Below are 7,272 nucleotides of genomic sequence, written 5' to 3'. Positions count from 1 at the left end.
CAAGCCTTAAGAAAGTAAAAGCCGAATTCCCCGCCTCTCATTTCCATCAGCGGCCATTGGCATGTACAATGAGCACTATCTGACTGAAAACGTTTGCTACGTCATACTCGCTAGGCGTAACCTCTTTGGTTTTCGAAAGGGTCAGCAAGCGTTCGGCCGCAGTGCCATGAATACAGTGAACTAGTATATACCATGAACTCGAGGTGGTTAAAGGTGGGAAGTGGACCCGAAGCGCAAGCCGTAAGAAAGTGTGCGTGTGCCACCTCTCGTTTAGTCCTTGGAATGTCTGCTGGATGGCGGTGCTTCTATATAGGGAATATATGACGAAAAGATGCGAAATGGTGGTACTTGGAGTGTTGAATAGATGGACGAACGGGTACATAGACAGATGCATGGATGGACGCACGAACAGACGCACGCACGGACGGGCTGATGGATGCATGGACGGTCACACTGACAGACGCATGAACGGACGGAAGCAAGAACAAATGGACGGACTAATTCTTCGCCCCACTCTCCATAATTCATTCCGTGGATAGGCTGCCATTTTTTTATATTCAAACACAGACACAAGAAATGCACATCTAGTATTTTATTTATTATGTTAACCAATAGGAACTCTTACCTACCAGAGTTGTGCAACAACTCTTTGAGCGAGTCTTACAATGAATGAATTTGAGGATCGCTTTTTACCTACACCACCAGACAGCAAATTGACGCCAAATAATGGCGTAAAAATTGGTCGATTGATAGTGGGAGCAGAAGTGAGGACGACAAACCAAAATGAGAGCTATAACGACCAAAGAGAGATCTAAAGTTTGTGTTGCAAGGTGAAGCTGACCGCCCCCCCCCTTTTTTTTTCAATATGTTACACAGAAATAGGGCCGGCACCAATATCTTGACCCCCCCCCCCCTGTCATTGCATTAACATGACCATCTTCATTTCTCCATTTATTGCAATGTTAGTGTTGTGATAGTGGCACGCGCTGAAGTAATTTATTGTTCTTTTTCTGTCCCAAGACAACTATTCGACTCCAAATTCATTTCGAGATTTTCTGTGCGCTGCTGAGTTACCACGACATCAAGTTATGTTTGGTAAGGCTAGTCGATAATACCTAAAGCAGCGTGATATAGCTGCTCAGTTGATATCTTCGAATTCTCTGTAACAAGTCAAGCATTTCTAAGTTCAGACAGAAACGTTGTGGTTTTTATGCTGAAAGAAAGATGCCACTCCACCCCCAACCCCCTTTCATTAAAGCATGTTTCACACATCGCCATAAATATCTCATTTGTTGTGTTTCGTGAATTCTGCAGAAAAGCTGAAGCTGCCCGTTCGAAGGAAATTGGAGCGGTAAAGCTTTCAGTGATAACTCATGCGAAATTTTTGCTTCATCACATTGCTGGCATTTATTTTCCGGTAGTTACCCTTGTGCCTTTCTTCTACAGCTTTAAAATATTTTACATAGTGATTCATGCATATTCTCCCCTAGTGCTCTTTCAATTTGTCCTAAACAAAACTTTAAAAGACCTCTACCTCAATAGGACAAGACATAAACATTTCCCATTCTGAATATGCTGCAACTTCCTACTATGTGGCTACATTTATCCTTGCACAAATCATGCAAAACAATTCAAAGTTGAATTAGCAAAAACGACCCAAGATTAGGTGCTCGTAGTAACTGTTGAGGTATGTGTGCATAAATTAAAATATTAGCAAGTTTAAAAATGGGGACTCCAGGTTAGTTTTAACCATCCGGGAACTGTTAATATGCGTTTCGCCTCATCTAAATGTGACTGCCGTCATCCGATATCCAAACGGCACAATCAAGCACTGCAGCACGATACCTTCATTTTTTACCTACCACTACAGTTTATACATATAACTCAGGGACACATACATATTGGGGTGAACCACAAGGAAGACACGTTTTTGCCTTATTGCCTGTTGTCGTGTAATGCCCAAATAAACTTGTTGTTCTAGTAAACTATCCGGGTATCTACAACGACTATGCATATACGTTCTTCACCTATGACTTCTTTCTTTTATGCCAAGCATTTCTTAGCGAACTTCAGCGACTTTGAGCGTATCTATCTATCTATCTATCTATCTATCTATCTATCTATCTATCTATCTATCAAACCGCCTACAACTTTTTGTTCTCCTCGCCGTTTCAATAATGGTATCGACACCAAACTTGGAATGGCATAACATGACTGTATAAAGAACCTATCTGACTAGTCATAACACGAAAATCATGACATGTATGTCATGAATGTCATGATTTACATTTCATGGTCCTGCAGCTTTTGCGGTGGTTTCGTTTGCATGGCATGTTGCAAAACTGGTATGGTATGGCATGATTGCATGGTGAACACAAGCGACAGACCCTAACATAAAAATCATGACATGCGTGTCATGTAACAACATGACTGCATGCCACGCTCATGATGTGTTCGCGGCTGTTTCGCTAGCGTCACATATACCAATTTCTGTATTACGGTACGTGAATGGATGACGAAGATAAGTGACTGGTGCCAAAATGATAATCATGAGATGCGTGTCATGTAACAACATGACTACATTCGACGCTCATGATGCGCTGGCAGCCGTTTCGTTAGCTTCACTTATACCAAGTTTGGTAAAACGGGACATGAATAAATGACGAAGGTATGGTATTGGTGCAAACATAATAAACTCGAGATGCGTGTCGTGTAAAACATGACTACATGATACGCTCGTGATGCCCTCGCGGCCGTTTTGCTAGCTTCACAAGTAAAAACTTGGTATTACGTGACGACAATGAATGATATTGGTAAATGAGAGAGAATAAACATTAATAACAAATGGAAACTGAGCCTTCTTTGGGTGGGGCCCTCAGTCCAGGGCTCCATTGCCTTGCGCGACCCTGCGAGCCCGCTGGACCACCTGCTGCTGTTCCTGCCGGCGTAAGCTGAGCAGTGCAGACTCCCAAGAGGAAGGGGTGGGATTGGGAATGGGAGGCACGCCCTGTGGGGCAGAGCATTCCCACGTGGAGTGGTACACCGTCGGTACGGATCCACAGAAGGGGCAGTAGGAGGGGTAGAGAGTCGGATGAAAGCGATTTAGCATATAAAGGCAAGGAAATGAATTGGTCTGTAGTTGCCGCCAAGCGAGAGCATCTGCTCTGTTAATTGAAGGATGAGGGGGAGGATACGTATAACGGCTCTGTCGATAGTACTGCAGCGTAGCGTTGTAGTTTGGTGGTTCTGTCGATGCGTCGTCTGGATTGGACAGCTCTTACAATGGAGCCCGACCGGTCAGCTCTCGGGCAACCGCATGAACGCGTTCATTACCATGGAGAGAGGCGTGTCCAGGAGTCCAGACGATACGCACAGGACGTAATGCGGACGGTGAGACAGAAGAGAGGATATTGTGTGTATGTGCAGCCACAAGTCCTTGAGCGAAAGCACGGCAAGCAGCTTGTGAATCTGTTACAATAGTGACAGGGGAGTCATGTGACAGTGTCGTAGCGTAAAAAATTGACAGAGCGAGAGCTCCCTCCTCTGCCAGACCACTGTCTGTAGTGCGAAGTGTGGCAGACGCCACAAGGGCGTCTGTGTCATCTGTCACGGCTAAACACATGGCTGACTTCTCTGGGTAGCGTGGTGCATCAGTGTAAAGTACTTGTAAGTCTGATGTACCATCACCAAAGACGCGTGTCATAGCCTGAACTCGGGCACGTCGACGACCGGCGTGGCGGGAGGGATTCATATTGCGCGGAATCGGAGGCACTTTGATGAGTGCGCGGACAGTAGAAGCAAGTTTATATCTCGGTACTTGTGCGGGTTTTTGAGGAATCGGGTAGCCAAGACGAGACAGGATGGCGCAGCCCTGACGGGTCTGCCTGAGCCGTTGGAGCTGACTATTGTGCTGGGCCTCGATGAGTTCGGTTATGGTGTTGTGGACTCCTAATTGAAGGAGGCGTTGTGTAGATGCGTGTGGAGGCAAGCCGATAGCCGCCTTCACAGCTGTCCGTAGAAGGATGTCCATCTTTTTTATTTGAGCTACAGTGAGATTGTGAAAGGGAAGATGATAGGTGAGCCGACTAACTATGAGTGCTTGTACTAAGCGGAGGACATCTTTCTCACAGAGGCCTCTCCTGCGATTGGTGATGCGTTGGATCATGTGTGTAATTTGAGTTATCTGCTGAGCCAGAAGGTGGGTAGTGTACGAGGCCTTGCCGTCGGACTGAAGGTAGAGGCCTAAAATGCGAATTCGTGGTACCAGAGGGATAGGATGGCCATCAAGAAACAGCGAAATGCCAGGAGAATCAGCGGTTTTGCGGCGCCGCTTGTATACTAATAACAACTCCGACTTATCCACTGAGCACGTAAGGCTGCCGGCAGCAGCATAGTCTTGTACCACAGACACAGCTTCCTGTAGGGCGTCCTGATTGGTTCCGTCTGATCCTTTGGTGGCCCAAATTGTAATGTCATCTGCATAGATGGCATGCTGTATGTTGGGAACCTGTTGTAATAGGGAAGGGAGTTTAGCCATAGCCACGTTGAACAAAGTGGGCGAGAGAACCGAGCCCTGTGGTGTTCCTCTGCCTGCGAGACGAATGACGTCCGAACGGAGGTCTCCAATCCCAATAGTGGCCGTGCGGCCAGAAAGAAAGGACCTGACGTAATTGTAGATACGTGAGCCACACTGAGATGAAGCGAGATTGTCAAGAATAAGGTCGTGGGAGACGTTGTCAAAAGCGCCCTTCAGATCCAGGGCCAGAATAGCTCGGACCTGGTTTGAAGTGGGGCTATCCAGCACGTCCTCCTTAAGCAGTAATAATACGTCCTGAGTAGAGATACCAGGACGGTAGCCGAATAGTGTATCAGGAAAAAAGTGATTGTCTTCGAGAAATGGTTGTAGTCGAGAGAGAACAACGCGTTCAAAGAGTTTAGCTACACATGAAGTTAAGGATATAGGTCGAAGATTCTGGAGGGATAGCGGCTTGCCAGGCTTTGGAATAAGTATGATTTCTGCGTGTCGCCACTCCTGTGGTAGCGTGCCGTTTTTCCAATGTTCGTTGTAAAAAGCGGTTAAATATTCGATGGACTGGTCATCTAAATTACGCAGAAGTGTGTACGTAATCCCGTCTGTACCGGGTGCTGTGTTGCACTTAATGCTTTGCAAAGCTGCCCTAACCTCTGCTTCTGTAATGTCCTCATCTAGAGGCGTATCGTGTACGTGTGGATAATCACGGTAGGCGGGACGGGGGCCCGTGGATACATAGTGTGGCTTTAAGGTGTGCAGCAGAGTGTTATCGTCGAGCCCTGATTTGTGGAGAATGGTGCGGATTGCGTTAGCAGTGTGTGATTTTGTCTGCGTGGGATTTAAAAGAGCACGGAGTATACGCCACGTTCGAGGTGTACTTAGTGAGCCGTTGAGTCGATCACAGAAGTTATGCCAATTGTTGCTAGTAAGGATGTTCGCATAGTCCTGTGCCTCAGTAGCTAGTTTGGCGATTTGGAGACGAAGTTTTCGGTTATGTTTCTGTCACCGCCACCACCGTGTCAAGCCTCTGTGGGCATCCCAGAGATGTAGCAGATGCCGGTACACATCCGGCGTTTCTGTCGTCGCAGCGATGAGTTTGGTAGCTCTTTGAAAATCGGAGTGAAGTTTTAATATCCAAGCTTCTAGGGAAGGAGAGTCCTGATGGGTAGTTGTACGATTACGCCTAAATGCATCCCAATTCGTTAGTTTTATGATGCGCTCTGGGGCACGCGTGGCTGCTACTTGGAGCTCTGTAGTTAGTATATGGTGATCACTGCCTAGATTCACCATGAGGTTGCACCAGGAATGGTGACTAACGCCCTTGACTATCGTGAGGTCGGGGCATGTGTCCCTGCTCACACTATTACCTAGGCGAGTGGGTTGATCAGGTTCTGTCAGCAGGGTCATGCGATGAATCGCGAGAACCTGTGCGAGTCGTCGGCCTTTAGACGTTTCTGTTGCGTAGCCCCAAGCCGGATGGGGGGCATTGAAATCTCCTACAATAACTATTTGTTTACCCAACTTGCAGATTTGTGCGAATAGATTACCGAAGTCATCGTTCCTGGCGTTAGGTGCACTGTAAACGTTAAGCACGTACAGGGTGCTACTGGAACGAGAGCACGGGACTAATTCGAGAAGTACGTGTGAGAAGGAGGTGCTTTGAAGGGTGTGTTCTATGACAGTGACATGCTTAGAAACTAATGTAGCTGTGCGATGTGGTGTATTGTTCGTTACGTCCGTGTATGTGGTGTAACCCGAAAGCGTAGGGGTACATTGTACTTCTTGTAACGCTATGACATCGGGAGTAATCTGCTGCATCGCAATGAATTGCATTAGAGCTCTGCGTTTCCTACGATACCCCCTGCAATTCCACTGCCACACACGTAGGAGTTGAGGGGTGTCACGCGTTGACCTACGGTTTCTCGCCATGATCATGCAATAGCGGGGCCTCGGTAGTACACGGAGGCATTTCGGACTGTGCTAAATCTTGGTGGAGGGTGGTGGGAAGCGGGACTGCAGCAGCTGCGGCTGTTGGGACGGTTTTTCGGGACGGTGATAGGAAACGGGAGGGGCGTATGTAAGGATGCGGTTGCTGTGTTTCACGTGTCGGAGACGTGGTGCGTTTTGGTGCAGATGGCGAAATATCAAGTTAGCCAAGTGCAGCCGATATCTGCTGTTTAACATCCGTTACAATCTGCTGGATAGCAGGTTGCAGGGCCTGCTGGATCAATTGTTGGAGTGGAGCTGTTAGTTCAGCCATAATGCTATTCTTCATTTTCTGCATTTCTACCTGCATCATAGCTGCGAATTCGTTCCTTAAAGAAGTAGCCATTTCGTTCAACGCCTCTCGTGTGCAATAGTCGGATCGTGCCGTAGTTGACATGTCAGAGTGAAGCTGAGTGTCTATTGACATGGGTCGTGGTAGTCTAGGTGGCGTTGGTTGTGGTGTTCTTTCCTGCGTTGATGTTTGTGTGAGGGAGTGGGACTGGTGTGGAGAGGGAGGGAGAGGAGGGAACTGCCCTGCCCAGCTTACCGTTTGTGCTTTCTTGTGGGAACCGCTTTGCTGGCCATGATGATGCGTTGTCCCGTCCGTGTGCCAGCCTTGAGATCCCGGCTGGCCAGCGAAACCACTACGCGATGACGAGTTTCCTCGCTTGGGCCCCGACTTATCCCTGGAATGGCTCCTTCGCCTGGCTGCACTCCCGGACGCACTGCTCTGCCGTCCGGGGCTGGGAGATGGT

This window comes from Rhipicephalus microplus, chromosome 4 (assembly GCF_043290135.1).
Source record: "Rhipicephalus microplus isolate Deutch F79 chromosome 4, USDA_Rmic, whole genome shotgun sequence".
Lineage (NCBI taxonomy): Eukaryota > Metazoa > Arthropoda > Arachnida > Ixodida > Ixodidae > Rhipicephalus > Rhipicephalus microplus.
This window is presented reverse-complemented; position numbering follows the sequence as displayed.